Source organism: Saccostrea cucullata, unplaced genomic scaffold, assembly GCF_032062105.1.
Source record: "Saccostrea cucullata isolate Sc308-1 unplaced genomic scaffold, CSIRO_AGI_Scuc_v1 ctg8703, whole genome shotgun sequence".
Lineage (NCBI taxonomy): Eukaryota > Metazoa > Mollusca > Bivalvia > Ostreida > Ostreidae > Saccostrea > Saccostrea cuccullata.
Window position 1 is genome coordinate 1 of NW_026924186.1, and position 17,500 is coordinate 17,500.

General features: G+C 35.6%; 1 pseudogene; it reads right to left on the reverse strand.

Annotated features, from left to right (window-relative positions):
• Positions 1–9,519: 9,519 nt before the first annotated feature.
• LOC134265928 (uncharacterized) lies at positions 9,520–10,591 on the reverse strand (annotated as a pseudogene).
• Between the last annotated feature and the right edge of the window lie 6,909 nt (positions 10,592–17,500).

A 17,500-nucleotide genomic window follows, 5' to 3' on the forward strand; every position in this document is an offset into this window, starting at 1 on the left:
CCCATTCAGAAACGAATTAACAGCAAGTTAGTATGTGTAGGTGATAGAGGTTCGACTCTTCATGATACTCAGTCTGACTACTCCTTGTAAGGCTCTTGAGCAAAACAATTATCGCATACACACACCTTTATATTAACGTATAATTTAAATCAACTGACCAGTTATGCTCCTATCAATGGTTGGACCGTCAAAAACAAGATTCCAGGGGAGAACGGCTACATGCCACAATACTTTGTCTTTTCTTATCATCAATGATTCAATATTTGAATTGCACAATTTTTCATAGCATAAAGGATATTTTAGCAAAACTATAATAGATGCAACTAGAGGCCTGCTGTTGAATGGACTAATAATACAACTTTCAATATTCCATACAACTTTCAGGATAATTTCATCGATTTTACTCAAGGCTTAGTTTTTCGCTGAGAAAGTAAATATCAATTTATCAAAGAGGGTTTGTTTTTTTTTGAAAATGACATTTGTAGTGACGTCAAACTCTTTCAGCTATAAATTTATTGTAGAAATTAACATTTCTAAGATGGTTTATGATTACTTGGAATTGACAACAACCGGTCCACAGAGCCCAAGTATTTATCTTTGCTGCGCAGTCGGGAGGCTAAAGTTCGATTCTTGTTTACTTTGCCACGTGGCATCCGCCATTAAAAGCAGAAGTCACGGGTCGGACGTTAAATCCGAGCTCCCTGTGACCGTCATTCCTCGATGGCCCCGAGTGACGAATTTTTGTGAATGAAAAATTATTGAGGGGGACGATAAACAACATAAAATCTATCACTCAATTTACTCAACATAAGTTATTCTTACTAAAACACACATATTTGTCGACACATACATCGTCACAGCGTTCATTATGCTTTCTATAATTTGTTAACAATTTGATTGTGTTCTTAAATTCATTGCTGATCTATAAAATCTATCTTGGCTTCTATTTAATTTTTTATTCCGACCTTTTTGGATTTCCAGAATTAATCCTTACTAACCAAAAGTCAAAATCCAGAATTAATCCTTACTAACCAAAAGTCAAAATCAAGCTTAGACGTATTTTCCTTGATGATATAAAGGATCACTTCATTTTATGTTCTCTTTCGCTTCGCTCAGATGAACATAAAGTATTTCATATTCTCTTTACATAAACAACTAGATGCTGTCATGAGACAGTAATACCCGCACTAAGGTGTTTGCCTCTAAATACACAATCACACAATCCTGCGGGCGGCTTACCAAGGAAAAAGTCAAAATAATTCTATATAATTCAGGCACGTAGCATCGTTTTTGAAAGTGGGGGGGGGGGGCAACCTGAGAATTTTTTTTTTACTTACCTAAAAAAATTAACAAGGAAAAAAAATGAAATGGGGGGGGGGGTAGTGGCCACCTTTTTTTCAAGGCAAAATTACTTTCACTTCCAATTTTTTTCCCATATTTCTTTGCTATGTATATACTGTGGTAAAAAGTGTGTGTGTGGGGCGGGGGGGGGGGGGGCAACCATCTTTTCAATGGACATTTTCTTATAGTACATGTAATGTTGGGAAACCCCACCCCCACCCCCACCCCCACCCCACCCCGGTTGCTTCGTGCCTGTAATTTACATGTATTCATCAAATTGAGTATGAAATTATCCCTGTGACCTATAACTCAGAACCTCTTATATTTATTTTACGTGCTTAATTCATTATATACCAGTTTGAATTCTATTAATGATGTAAATTAGATTTTGATAAATCATGTTTTGCTCATAATAGGACCTTTTTAAATTTACTAATCCCCCCCCCCCCCCCCCCCCTCGACACCACAATCACACAGTACATACTTTTTGGAATAGGCTAGATGGAACAGTTTTGTTAAAACATTGTTTGTTATGAATTAATTTAAAATTTGATCTTGGCATGTAAATTCTACATCCCATCACGTTGCGTCACCCATTATCATATTTTTAGATTAAACTCCATTCGGTACACCTCGGCCGATTCCCACTTCATCTGATAAGGTGACGGAATCGACGGCACGAAGGTTTTCCGAATGGAATAGCATTATAACATGCTGCAGAATGGTGTGCATTGGATTAATTCATTTTGTGTTATAATTGGATTTATATTTCATGAAGTTTACAAGACCTATGGAGGTCGGTAAGTACAAGTTTAAGTTTAGTGGGGGGTAAAATAAACCCAAACGATTAGGTTAAAGTTCAAAAAGGTTCAAAGATCATCGCATGCCACACTAGACGAATTTCATATTGTGAAGTTATCTCTCCTTGTCGATGTGACATTCAGTTACTGCCAATACTGGTGCGGATCCAGAATTTTTTTTCGGGAGTAGGGAGGGGGGTTCACATCTCAGTCAAAAAATTCATGCCTAGAATTTCCGGACAAGCAGGAGAAAAAAAACTCATAAACTGAAAACAAATAAACAAAATAAAAACAATGATAGTGGGGTCAATGTTTTCTAAGTTAGGGGGAGGATGTCCAAAGTCATTTTTATTTGCTTCAGTATATAGTCTTGTTTAAATAACAAAGGAAATTCCAGGGGGGGGGGGTCCAATCTCCCTACCCACTCCCTATCCCTGAAATAACAATCTATTTTGTGATTCCAATTAAATAGTATATTTTTTCCATTTGACTTATTATGTACATAGTTTGTTTCTTGTGTTTATATTATGTCTGTCTATATTTCTGCAGAATTATAACCTTGCCCATAAGTTTTTAGTGGGATGGGCTATACAAATGGCTTCCACATTTTATAGGTTTATTTCTTGTGACAATTAAGACCTTTTATTATACCCCCCGCTTGAAAAGTGGGGGTATATAGTAATCGGTATTTCCGTCCGTCCGTCCGTCCGTCTGTTACGCTTTGGGGTACCCATCTCTTATCCGCAACTCCTCTCATACCACTGAATGAAATTTGATGAAACTTTCACAGAATCTTTATTACATGTTGCCATTGTGCACCTCCTATTTTACTTTTTGATCCGACACATATTTTGGGTTTCCCGGCCACAGGAAAACATGGACTTTTTCACCAGTTATAACCATATGGGAGGCGGGGGGTATCATTTAGTGAGCTCATCGCTCACAGTACCTCTAGTTTGGGTAACATTAATTTTTACCTCTGATCACTTGACCTAGAATACACGTTTTTACAAGAAAAATACCCAACTTTAAACTTGGCCTAAATTTTGATCAGTAGGTGCTAAGGCTTTCATGCTTAACATGTGTATTCATTGTGAACTGTCAACAGGTATAAATATGTTTGACCTTGACCGTAGAGTTTGAACCACTTAAAAAATTAACCTTGGCAATTAACTTTTGAACAGGAAGTACTAGGGATTACTTATTTCACATGTGCATTCCTTGTGACAAGACTTTTTTCTGATACCAACAATTTGAACCCTTTGACCTTGACCTTTGAGTTTGACATATATTTGAGAAACTTCAACCTTCGCCATAGGCTTCCATACAGGGACATCAGTGTTTCACAAACACATCTTGTCTTCATTATTATTTGGTGGTGTCTCCATATGAGGGAAAAATTCCCGAGAGAGATGTATTCACAACAAACAAACAAATTACTAAAGAAAATATAAAACATGAATATGTTGGTCATGCATATCTCTGCATGAAAAAAACAGCTTTTCAAATACTGCAACCATATTCTAACCCTTTCAAAACACTCATTTGAGCTTTTCTGGTTTCCTTATCATATAACGTCTGTCGTGACATGCCGTCCATCTGTTTGTCTGAAAACTTTTTACATTTTTAACTTCTCTAGAACCACTGGTCCAATTTTACCCATGCAATTCATATAGAAATATGTACATTTGTATGTCAGACTGTCCTTCTCTCAGGGAAGACGGGGCTTTTTGCATAAAAACGTCATTTTTTGACCCCTATTTGACCCCCTGGGGCAAAATCAAAATTCCGAAACCTTACTGCACATCTGCATGACACCACCAACCATCTCCCAAAGGTGATTAGGCTGCTGAGTAAAATGTAAGAGGAGTTCAGAGAAAACGGGACTTTTTGCATAGAAAAATATCATTTTTCGACCCCCATTTGACCCCCCGGGGCAAAATCAAAATATCGTAACCTTACTGCACATCTACATGACCCCACCAACCATCTCCCAAAAGATGATTAGGCTGTTGAGTAAAATGTAAGAGGAGTTCAGGGAAGACGGGGCTTTTTGCATAAAAAACGTCATTTTTCGACCCCCATTTGACCCCCCGGGGCAAAATCAAAATTCCGAAACCTTACTGCACATGTACCTGACACCAGCAAAGATCTCCCAAAAGATGATTAGGCTACTGTGTAAAATGTAGAAGGAGATCAGGGAAGACGGGGCTTTTTGCATAAAAAACATCATTTTTCGACCCCCATTTGACCCCCTGGGGCAAAATCAAAATTCCGAAACCTTACTGCACATCTACATGACACCACCAATAATCCCCCAAAAGGTGATTAGGCTGCTGAGTAAAATGTAGAAGGAGTTCAGGGAAGATGGGACTTTTTGCATAAAAAACATCATTTTTCGACCCCCATTTGACCCCCCGGGGCAAAATCAAAATTCCGAAACCTTACTGCACATCTACATGACACCACCAACCATCCCCCAAAAGGTGATTAGGCTGCTGAGTAAAATGTAGAAGGAGTTCAGGGAAGACGGGACTTTTTGCATAAAAAACGTCATTTTTCGACCCCCATTTGACCCCCCGGGGCAAAATCAAAATTCCGAAACCTTACTGCACATCTACATGACACCACCAACCATCTCCCAAAAGATGATTAAGCTACTGTGTAAAATGTAAGAGGAGTTCAGGGAAGAAAAGTGTGACAGACGGACGGACGGACGGACATGAGTAACAACAATATACCCGAACTTTCTTTAGAAAGTGCGGGTATAAAAACTCAAACACAAATATAGAGGAGGCGACAATGTTAGCCAAAATTCGAATAAAAAACGTCTGAGGAAAAATGGAAAGAAAAATTATTTAATTACAATCCCAAATTTTTTGACACAAATAGAACCTTTTCTGTACTGTCCTTAATATAACCGTCCTTTGCTGTGTCACTCTTCCACCGTCCATGAGCCTTAAAGAGTCTATCGGGAATATCTAGATTGGCTGCGGCTGAAGCACCTCCGGATCTAAGTGAGTGAACATCAAACTTTGAAGCGTCCTCTCCAACATCTTTCAATGACTTCAAAATAAGTTCTCTGACACAAGTATAAGATATTGCTTTGTTACGTTTTGCAAGCCTATAAGAATTGCATTTTTTGAAATATCTTAATGACCTAAATATAAATTCATTAGAATCGTTCTGAATACCAGCTAATTTAAGATAATCAATTAGACATTGAACGGAACACAAATCAGAGTCGAGTTTTGCAATGTGGCACAATGTTACCCCTTCTGTATATGTCAGTCTTAGAGCTTCGAAGTTCAATTTCCACGTGAGTATCACAAAAAAGTAATATCCGATCTCTTGATGTTGCACAGCTCTCCGGCTCTGAAAAACCCTGCATATCCAAGAACAAAGAGTAATCTAATACGCAAATCAGATAAATCTGACAAGTTACTTCTTAAATTAAAGACTCTGGAAATAATATTAGATGTAATCGGTTGTTTCTTGTTCACTGAAGATTTTGTAAGAGTGCGAAACGCCCCCTCAAAAGTCATTTTCACAAGTTTGTCAGAACACGGGTTTGGAGACAAATTTTTCTCATGATACCATTGCACTGCGTAAAAATGAGATGTTAACACTGAAGATGTTGATTTACTCTGAACAAGATGAGAAATGAAGAGAGACACTGTTGCAGGCGATGCTGGTAAAGAAGATAATTTGTGAAATGAACACCAATGATCGAATTTAGAAAAATATGTCTTGTATTTACGTAAAGTGGACTTTTATTTAAGCCTCGATTAAGCCTGGTATATTCCTAGCCATTGTAACAATGTCCCCCTCTTCATGAGTTCTCCATTCCGCCCAATGTGAATGGTTGAAGGACTGAAATCATAAACAACAAAACGTTAACATATAAAGCTTTAATACTTTAAGAAACAGTTGAATTTAAATTGTAAGCAATTGCAGAAACCATAAATCCTGGCTTAACTAGGCCTTAACTAAACATGCACTTAAATTTAATTTTGGCTCTCAAGCCATTGAATCATACATCAGACTCTCAGCCTACAAAACAACTAAATTCTGGCTCTCAGCCAATAAATACACATATCAGGCTCTCAGCCAAGCAAATACAAATATCCGGCTCTCAGCCAATCATACACATAGGCTCTCAGCCAATCATACACATAGGCTCTCAGCCAATCATACACATAAGCTCTCAGCCAATCATTACACATATCAGGCTCTCAGCCTATCATAACACAAATTTTAAAAGTACTCAGCCTTACAATGCAAAGTCTCAGTTCTGACTCCCAGTCAGAATTACGTATAAATGTCATAAGAACACAAATGCACCTGAATAAGTCTAAATATCAAAATTAACATGAAGTACTATTACGTTGGAGAAAAATTTCACTCCACCGAAAACACTTTCTTCGTAAGATCCTGCAATGAAAAAATTTCTTGGTTTGTCATATTCAATATAGTCAATAACAAAATTTTGAATTTTCCATCTGAATTTACCAACATGGGCCAAAAAAGTGAGGATGTCCATTTTTGGCACAACAATTGTACCATGCGTTTTACACAAACCTAAATGATTAATCACATCTGTAATTAGAGAAACTGGGGGAAGATCCATGAGTTAATTTTTTTCCCAGTTGAAAGCAAATGCATCAACTCCAGAACTCCCTGGCGTCCAAAATTTACTAAAAAAAACTTTTTACCTTGAAATTGTTATAATCTGCAAAAAGATCTACATCATATCGCCCCCATTTTTTAAAATGAAAAATTGAAATATAATATCAGAAACAGACCAGTCATCAAAATCATAAACTTTGCTATAACAATCTGCAACACTACTTTCCTCTCTAGGAATCCACTCAACTTCTAATGTTATTTGATTCCGAATACAAAAAGCATAAATATTAAGTGCAATATCATGGAGCTCTTTTTTCATGCTACCAGAATTAACTAGAGGTACTGTGAGCAATGAGCTCACTAAATGATACCCCCCGCCTCCCATATTGTTATAACTGGTGAAAAAGTCCATGTTTTGTCTTGGCTGGGGCACCAAAAATATGTGTCAGATCAAAAAGTAAAATAGGAGGTGCACAATGGCAATATGTAATAAAGATTCTGTGAAAGTTTCATTAAATTTCACTCAGTGGTATACGAGGAGTTGCGGATAAGAGATGGGTACCCTAAAGCGTAACAGACGGACGGACGGACAGACGGACAGACAGACGGACGGACGGACGGACAGACGTACAGACGGACGGAATTAACGATTACTATATACCCTCCCGCTTTTCAAGCGGGGGGTATAATTATCTTAACTACATTTTGATTGTCAGTATAAAGTTTTAAGTTCTGTTGCTAATCTTATCTGTAAAAGATATTAAAGTTGTCTCGACTGCTTTCATCTCCCTCCAAATAGAACTCTTGAGAGCTTCCACGGAAGTCCACATTTTATGCACTACACTATCTGCGAGTTCCACAATGTAACCAGCCGCTGCATACTTGCTTGCATCCGTAAAAACGATCCTTTGTGGAATGAAACTGCCTTTAAGAAAACATTTAGATGGCAAACATTGTAAATTGCACAACCAGAAGTTAAGTTCAGTCACAATTTCATCTGAAAGAACAATACAATGATCCCAAGAAACTGAATTGGCATTAAGGTTTCATCAAAGGCCAACAGGTCCAACAGTTTATATTTACAATAGCTCCAAAACTATGTGAGGTAAAAAAGTTAAAACTTTCACATTTTATAAATATATCATTCATTAACAGAGAGAAAGTATCACTTGAAAATAAATGTTTTTAAAAAAGATATTTGTTTGAGAAAAATGTATCAAAAAATGTGCATATTTAAAGAAAATGCACCTGCTTTATTCTGTCCTTTTTGTGAAAACCATCATTGCAGAAATAATATATGTTTATCAATGAAGGGCAAGTTGGATGTGAATGGTCTCTGAGAGGCTGTTATTGAAAGCATGACATGTATAAAGACAAGACCCCTATAAAATCCGCCATTTGCAATGTACTTTCAGTTTCAAATCTTAACATTTGGACAAAATAAGCAGGGAAAACAACTTTCCAGAGACTATAGAAGTCCAACTTGCCCTTCATTGATAAACATTTATTGTTTATGCAATAATGGTTTTCACTAAAAGCACTGAATTAATAATGTGTATTTTATTAAAAAATATGCATTTTTTAAAAGAATCTTTTTTGATAAATATTTTTTTCTAAGTATTCGTTATCAAGTGATACTTTCTATCTGTTAATCAATGAAATATTTATAAAATGTAAAAGTTTTAACTTTCTACCTCACATAGTTTTGGAGCTATTGTAAAAATAAATTGTTGGACATGTTGAACTTTGACGAAACCATAACCATATGCATAACTCTTGTCATAATAGCACATACATTTCCTAAGGATTGCTGGAAAGAAATTATGTTTCCACTATGCTAGCTAGAACACTTGGTGTAATTTTCTCAGAAGAAATAACTTCCCTGATTTTGCCTAATAATTTATCAATTTTAGATTGAGGTATCAAAAAAGCATACCATGTGCAGTATCCCAAGAAAACCCCAACCATTCTATAGATTGACAGGGAGTCCAAATACTCTTATCCTCGTTAACCAAAAAACCTGCTGAAATTAAGTCTGCTTTTATAGCTGAAGACATAACCTTACATGATTCCAGATCGTTTGCTAACCCAAATCCATCATCTAAATAAACAACAATTTTTTTACCTTTTGCTCTCCAATATTTCAACAAAGGCTTGAGCAGCTGTGTAAAAATAAAAGGAGCAGAGCTCAAACCAAAGGGAAGTACCGTAAAAGAATAATAGGTACTTTTCCAACAAAAACTCAAAAATTGAAAATGCAATGGATTTATGTCCAAATGATGATAACCGCTCTTAAGATCAAACTTAAACATAAAGTCATTTTTCTTGCAAAGTTTGATAGCGCTGCTAACACCCTCTAACTTAAATTTATTTTTTCGTACGCATTTGTTAACATGTTTGAGATCCAAGATAAGTCTTTTCTTGCCATGAGAATTTATAGAAACTGACAAAGGATTGACTATAGAAGGAACAGTACTACACCTTACAATAACTTTATTACCTAACAAACTTCTTATTTCTTTGTCTACAAATTCCTCATGATCAAGAGAAGACTTATTGTTATGCAAAATAATCGACTCTGGAAAACAATCAAAAGGAATACTATAACCATACTGAATAGTGTCAATTATATATTGTTCGGCATGCAATTGTTCTTTCCAAAAAGAAATGTTTTTTTTTTACTAAACTTCCTTTAACCGTTTGTAAATTTAAATTTTCTTTTTCACAAGACAAAATATCTTTTACCAGCTTAGGTTCTTTGGTTATCTGTGGATGGTCCGGTTTGTGTTGAAGTTGGCTTGCCGATCGCAAAAGGTTGGCTCTTTTTCTTGAGGGGACAGTTGACACTCCAGTGCCCGAACCCATTGCAATACAGGCATTGGTCTGGTTGTATCCTGTATGGGCTTGGTTGTGATCCTCCGAAGTTCCCGTATGAGCTAAACTGCCTGGTGTAAGGAGTAAATCTTTGCTGGAAAAATTTGCTGCTATCTGTACGAAAAGGATTATTATAATTTCTCTTGTCAAACCTTTTCCTTTTAGCCCTGGCTTCTGCTTGCCGGAGTCGTTGACTTTCCTCAGTACTCTCCGTGATTGGGTCATCTTTGTACTCTTTAGCCACATCCCAGCCGTACTTATCTGCAATTCTTATAACTTTTTTTCTGGTCGTTAATACGAAGAACAGCTTTTGATTATTTGTTTAGCATTCAAACTATCACCAAAGTCAATAAATTTATCAATACTTTCAAAGTCATTTTGTAAATCTGTGAAGAAGCTGTACCTTTCTTTGTGGTGTTCCAACTGAAAATCAACCGATTTTTCTCTGGATTGTTGAATTCTTTGCTTCTAACTCCTTCAAAAGCAGCTTTTTGATCTCCGCTAAAGTACGTCTAACTTCCGAGAAAACGATTGGAATGCCTTTGCGTTAGTAAGGTCTTCGTTCAAAGTTTGCGAATGGTTGCGGCGAGACTCGTTGTTAGACGAACGTCTTTTTGGCTCGTGAGTAACACATCCCCGGGCTACCACGTGGAGATGGCTCACTACCGTCTGAATCAGACATCTGTGAATCGAACTGATAAGTCGTGGCTAACTTGTCGAATGACAAAAGAAAACAAAACACGAGTTTAAATACCCTTGGACCGATTCACCGCATGCCGCAAAATAGACCCCAAAAGATATTTAAATTATTAAAGCACATACGTAAGATAAATAGAAATTACCAATGTAATACGTACTGACTATAGTCGAGTCAATATACCCGCTGCCTCGCATGCCAAAGGAACCAGGTTCGACTCCCAGGAACACCAATCATCATTTTTCTCCATTATTAATAATTATTAATTAATAATGTAACCGAAAAGAAATTTATATAAATAGGGATCTGACCTATAGGACCGGGCTTGGTTTTTCTCTTCTAAAAGCTTGTCGATTTCCGTTCTGATTAATGACATAAGGTTTATTTCTTTAATTACTTCTTTACTTCTCATTGTGCATAACTGTGCATCACTGTCTCTGAAATTCTATTCTTTATGGCTAGGCTATTTATCCGTGGATATGATATAATATGCCATTAATGTGTGCAAATTATATAGGCCTAAAAATGAAATCCAAGGGAGTACAGTTACTGATATATATAGCCAAAATCAATGTGATTAAATTCTAAGGAATTTATATACAATTGAAATTCATCGCGGCTCAGTGCTGCCAAGAATACCTTTATCGAGTAACACATAGTGAGTTATTCTCGTACTCGGAAAAAGTGTGCTTATACTGAGGTTTGTTCCGCCTGACTGACAACTTTACATTGGATTGTTACGATTTGATCTCTCTTTTATAGTGTTAATTTCTTTTATCAAGAATGGGCATGCATAAAGGATAGAAAATTGAAAGAAAATACACAAGTCTATAAAAAAAAATTTAAATAGTCTTTTAAAAGGCATAAATTTAAAACTTCAAAAGTGTGCTACCAGGTGGATTCGAACCCCCGACTTTAAAAAGAAAGTCTTGGCGGTGTAATAGTCAGCATATACACTTTCCAAGTCTCCAGCCCCAGGAAAGTTTTTGCTTTACACCGCTGTTATTTTGAATTATTTGAACAGTATTATTTGATAAGTATACGGGATAAAAAAAAGTAGCAAAACAATTTTTCTCAATTAATTTATTTTATTGAAGCACTTAAGGTAGGTCCGTACTTTCAGAATTTTCTGTCAAACTGTTTATTTAATTTTGTTTTGAATATCTTGAATAAGTCATAATCTAACAAAAACACCCATAAAAAACATCTCTTTGCAGGTTAATTTTCATGCAACATGTCTCGGAGTACATACCTCTAAAAATTTAACAACCAAAATTCAACATAAAGAAGTGTGACATCATATTTTATTTAGCTACGTACCAAATCACATCAAATTAATGTTAAAACTTACGAAAATCAAAATATTCATTTGTCAAGAGAAGATTTGAAATTTCTATTGGAAAACATTAAAAAATTGATGTTGATTCTGTCCACATCTTTCAGAAAAAAACACAAAGTATCATTATTTTATATATTTCTCAAAATCTTATATGTTTACATGCTATTTTTTCTTTATAGTTATTTAGAATTATATCTTAGGTTAGCAAAAACACATACTTTATTATGGTTGACCAGATAAATTTTACAAAAAAGCCTTTTGAATACCTATACCCCCATCTTTGGAATATCTATTTTTTCAATCGTTCTTCGCAAAATTAATAAAAAAGAAAATTTAAAAAAATGATATAGGCTTAAAATTAAAAATAAAATAGATCTCAAGTTAGTTTGTTTAAAAAAAATCAAAAGCTGTAGGTCCATAAAGGCAATTAAGAATTCTCTGCCTCTGTATATACTAAATTACATATAGATCCTATGGACAGAGCGCAAAGTGGTTATTCCTATAAATAATGTACATTAAATGCTTTGTGTGGACAATGACACTATAATAAACAAATAGATACTTGCTAAATTATTTTCAATTATCCAAAAAGATTTTATTTCAATAGACAAACGATAATCAAAAGTTTATATTGGTGTGTAAAATTAAAACCGGATCCGTAAAAGTGTGGACCTGCCTTAACACAATATGCAGAAACGTTAAGGTACCCTAGAATTAAAAATTCACAACGTTAAATACTGCATTAGCCTCCATTCAAACGAATTCACAGCAAGACAACCGTTCCTCAAAGAGATCACGCTATTTAAGAAAAATTCTTTTATTGAATGTTTTTACATGTGGAGACTAGGTCGTCCTCTAGATCCGCTAAATTCTGCTGCTGGAAAAGCTGTCTCACACTCCGGTCGATCTTCTTCCATACATGTAAGTTAGGGTTGAGATTAGGATGACAAGGGGGCTTACTAAAATTTTCTGTGCCTTGCAATAGTTACACAATGTCTCATTACATGTATTCCCTATTCCTCCAGTTTGACATTGAGGGAAGTCCACTTCCGGTTCCATTGATATTTCCGGATAAACTCTGGGTTTTTTGAAAAATCTAGCGATATTTAATGATTAAAAGGAATTCAGATATCCTTTGTACGTTTCACTTTCACATTGATGTGTGGACATACACCGCATTTTAATTAAACTTTTTTTCTGTTTTTCGTTATCAATTAAAGATGGAGAACACATGGAAGTAAAAAATATGAAAAATACATCCGAAAAAACAAATAGAACTCGAACTTCATGCTTTTTAAGAAAAACGGTCACTGTCGAGTAATTACACATTCGATTAATTTATTTTGGCCTTGTAAGTATTGCAAACTAAAGGCAAAATTGTTAGCAACTACTACATTGAAATTAAGGTTTTGAAATTTTGAAAAAATAAAAGTGGGGACTTAGAAATTTTGACAAGTATATATATCAACTGAGCTAGTCTGACTGTACGAATTTGTAGTATAAATTTGAAGCAGATTATCAAAATCAGGTTTCCTTATTTTTCGTAGTTTTTTTGTGAATTTCGACCCTAGGGCAGGGGTGCCCCTAAAAAAATCCTATCTTAAATTATTCCTTACATCCCAAGCTATGAAAATATCACAATTTTATTTAGGGTCAGGCCTGCCCTGAAGGACTTCTAGACCAAAATTCATGCAAAAATCAACGCTTTAACGGACAAAATGGTGTTTCGATCAACTCTGGAGGTTTATTGTAAAGTTATAAATAATAAAGTTTAGGTATAAAATATAAATTTGAAAAATTTAGACATACATACTGTAGAAAACAACAAATAAAGATTAATTTTTAAATGTCACTTTTTCCGGGAAATTGATCTCTCCTATATAGGTCAATTGTTTTGTCAAAGTAAATACATCCTTTATCGTTCACAGGTATACGTGCAGACGTTTGAAAGATGTCGGGTTCCTTTCCTTGCGAATGGTTATTTCTCTCGAATATCAATTAGGAGTAGGTCATTTCACTTTAAATAATCTACGTCATTTTGATCCATTTCTAAATGTAATGTAAGCTGTAATAAAACTTAAACTTTCAATGAAATTGGAATGGGGGTGTAAATTTTTTAAGCAACTAATGAAGAAAGTTTTTAGGAGAAATATCCCCAAGTAACGAGAACGGGAGGCCCATAATTTTTTTTTTAAAGTCCCTTTTCTATATTATGCCCCCATAATAAAAAATAAATAATTTGATGGTAAATAATTTTTTTAACCTTGTACATAACTTTTTAATTAATTGGGGTGGAGTTCTGACTTTCATATATGTATTTCATATTTATAGACATTTTTGGGTACCAGCATATTTAAGAGGTCAAAGGTAAAGGTCTCGAGCGGTGTAACTGATGTCACTAAAGGCCCTATCACAATTGGCGCACGAGCACTATTCAACACTTTGCGATCGGAAAATTTTAACTTCGCACGAGCTCTCGCATACGTTGCACGATGTCTCGCATTCGTTGCATGTGTTTTAGTGGTCGCATCAAGTTTCCTCAAAATAGTCAACATGCACACTATTCAGACGCGACCAAATGCGATCCAAATTATCGTAATTCAACGCACGAATATTAGTAAGAACGTCTTACAACGTTTTATGTACTCGTAAGAGTGATGCACGATTTTTAAAGATCGTAAGATGAATCACAGCTGTCTTTGCGTGTGTTTTGCGACTATGAGATTGTTGCTCAACATTTATTATGTAATCTTGCAACATTTTACTATCATTGCTTGATTTATCAGCTTCAATTACCATGCTTTGCAAGATATTATATCATTTATAATAATAAGCATCTTAACTATGTCAACCTCCTTGCGTAGGTTATTTCTCTCGAATATCAATTAGGAGTAGGTCATTTCACTATTAATAATCTACGTCATTTTGATCCATTTATAAATGTAATGTAAGCTATAATAAAACTTAAACTTTCAATGAAATTGGAATGGGAGTGTAAATTTTTCAAGCAACTAATGAAGAAAGTGTTTAAGAGAAATATCCCCAAGTAACGAGAATGGGAGGCCCATATTTTTTTTTTTAATCTGAGCATAGTTATCCCTTTTCTATCTTATGCCCCCATAATAAACACAAATCGGTGGTAAATAATTTTTTAATTACTTAACTTTTTTAATTACATAACTTTTTAATTAATTAGGGTAGAGTTCTGACTTTCATACATGTATTTCATATTTATAGACATTTTTGGGTACCAGCATATTTAAGAGGTCAAAGGTAAAGGTCTCGAGCGGTGTAACTGATGTCACTAAAGGCCCTATCACAATTGGCGCACGAGCACTATACAACACTTCGCGATCGGAAAATTTTAGCTTCGCACGAGCTCTCGCATACGTTGCACGATGTCTCGCATTCGTTGCATGTGTTTTAGTGGTCGCATCAAGTTTCCTCAAAATAGTCAACATGCACACTATTCAGACGCGACCAAATGCGATCCAAATTATCGTAATTCAACGCACGAATATTAGTAAGAACGTCTTACAACGTTTTATGTACTCGTAAGAGTGATGCACGATTTTTAAAGATCGTAAGATGAATCACAGCTGTCTTTGCGTGTGTTTTGCGACTATGAGATTGTTGCTCAACATTTATTATGTAATCTTGCAACATTTTACTATCATTGCTTGATTTATCAGCTTCAATTACCATGCTTTGCAAGATGTATATATATCATTTATAATTATAAGATCTTATGTCAACCGAAGAGCGTCGGAAACGGGCGGTATATATACCCCGCCCTCTAACTAGCACTAACATTCGTACCATGGAATGCATGAGCGCATGAGCGCCGCACGTTCAATCGTATTGCCGCACGTCCAATCGTCCGATTACCTGATCAGTCGTGCAATCCTATCGCATTATCTTACAACACTCGCTTTCATTCTACAACAGCCGCATATAGACGTAAGATGTATCGCAAGATTTAATGCACAACAGTCGCTTTAGATCGTGCGAATTTCATACGAATACTTTTTTTCATATGCGATTTATTTCGGCTCCAGTTTACGATCCACGACACACCTCCTCGTGGTGACCCTGGAAATGCTTCCAGTAGATGGGTGACAGTGGCAAACGGCGAGTCTCCGGCGCCTATAAAGAGACACCGTTGCGCACAAAGGGGACAATTGACAAACGTAGAATTTTTGCATGAGCCGTGTAAATTTTGTTCAGTTCTTTAAAGTATTAGGTTTGAGAAAATTACAGGTTTCAGAACCTAAAACTTCTACTTATTTGGAGAAAAATATAAGCAAAATAATTTCAGTATGTCCTAACACGAAAATATTGTTTTACGTCATGGCCCAACCGTAGTTGTGTATCTGACAGCGCTAGCAGCAAAGAGCTTCAAATACTGGATTTTTAAGGACCATTTTCAATTAACAGTATAGCGATAAAGAATATATGAATTCCTGTGCGAAAACTTCGATTTTGTTAGATTATTATGCGCCCGGATCGATAGATCCAGGGCGTATATTGTTTTTGTCCTGTCTGTCTGTCTTTCTGTCTGTCCATCTGTCTGTCTGTTTGTTTGTTTGTTTGTCCCGAACTTTAACCTTCACCATAACTTTTGAACCATGAAAGGTAGAAACTTCATATTTGGTATGCATACTCCACTAATGAAGCTCTTTCAAATGACACCAAGGTCAATGACCTTGTGACCTTGACTGTGGCATATATGCTAAAAATAGCTTTTTTATGCAAACTTTAACCTTCGCCATAACTTTTGAACCATGAAAGATAGAGACTTCATATTTGGTATGCAAACTCCACTTATCAGGTTCTTCCAAATGACACCAAGGTCAATGACCTTGTGACCTTGACTGTGACCTTAATGCTAAAAATAGCTTTTTCCGTACTTTGTTGCTGCCGGGCGCATAGTGTTTCACAAACACATCTTGTTTTTAAAGCTAAAATAGTCCTCAACCATTTGGTTTTTTTTAACCGGTACCTTGCAATACATATACATTTATATATCTTTTCTATTCAGACGGAAAACAGACTCGATTTATTTAGTAGTACCCTCAAATTCATTTGAAAATGTTGCAATCTCATGTTGCTATTCTTTTTTTCCAATTTTTTTCTTGAATTGTTGCTCCGGTATAAAGTCGTTTGTACATGTACTTTAGTGATTATAGCAAATTGAACAGATTCTGTTGAGAAAACGAACTATGAGGTAGTATTTTCATGAGCTTGAAACACAGGGCTCACATCCTGCTGTGTTTGGTGTCTCATAATGGAAATCTGCAGATTATCGGATCATCATACCCATAGCGTGCTGTGTATACAAGTGTCATTAATATCGAGTCAGATCCTAGTATGTACAAGACTGAACAATGATAATCCAACTCGAACATACAGAGACTATATACAGATACATGCCCGGTATAATCTATAGTGAATATGTAAACGAAGTTCAAAAAATTTCAACGAAATGGAAGGTCACAGAGTCAATTAAGGAGGCTGGGGGGTCAACAAATTAACCACAAATTAACCACCAGATTTAACTTATTTTTTTAGATATGGTATCTTAAGCTGTCAACTATCATTTGGCAAGAAAAAATCAATACATTTTAGTTTTAAAATTTGATCGTTTTTGTATATCTTTATATGGAGCTCTTCTTTTAAAGGGGATAGAAATAGTCTGAAAATGGCTGCCACCCCCCAGCCTCTTTAAAAGCTTTCTTCTGATTGGATCAATTGTGGTTTGTATTCTTGGTTTGTCTTTCTCTGATTCGTTAAATTGCTGTTTGTATGCTTGGTTTGTCT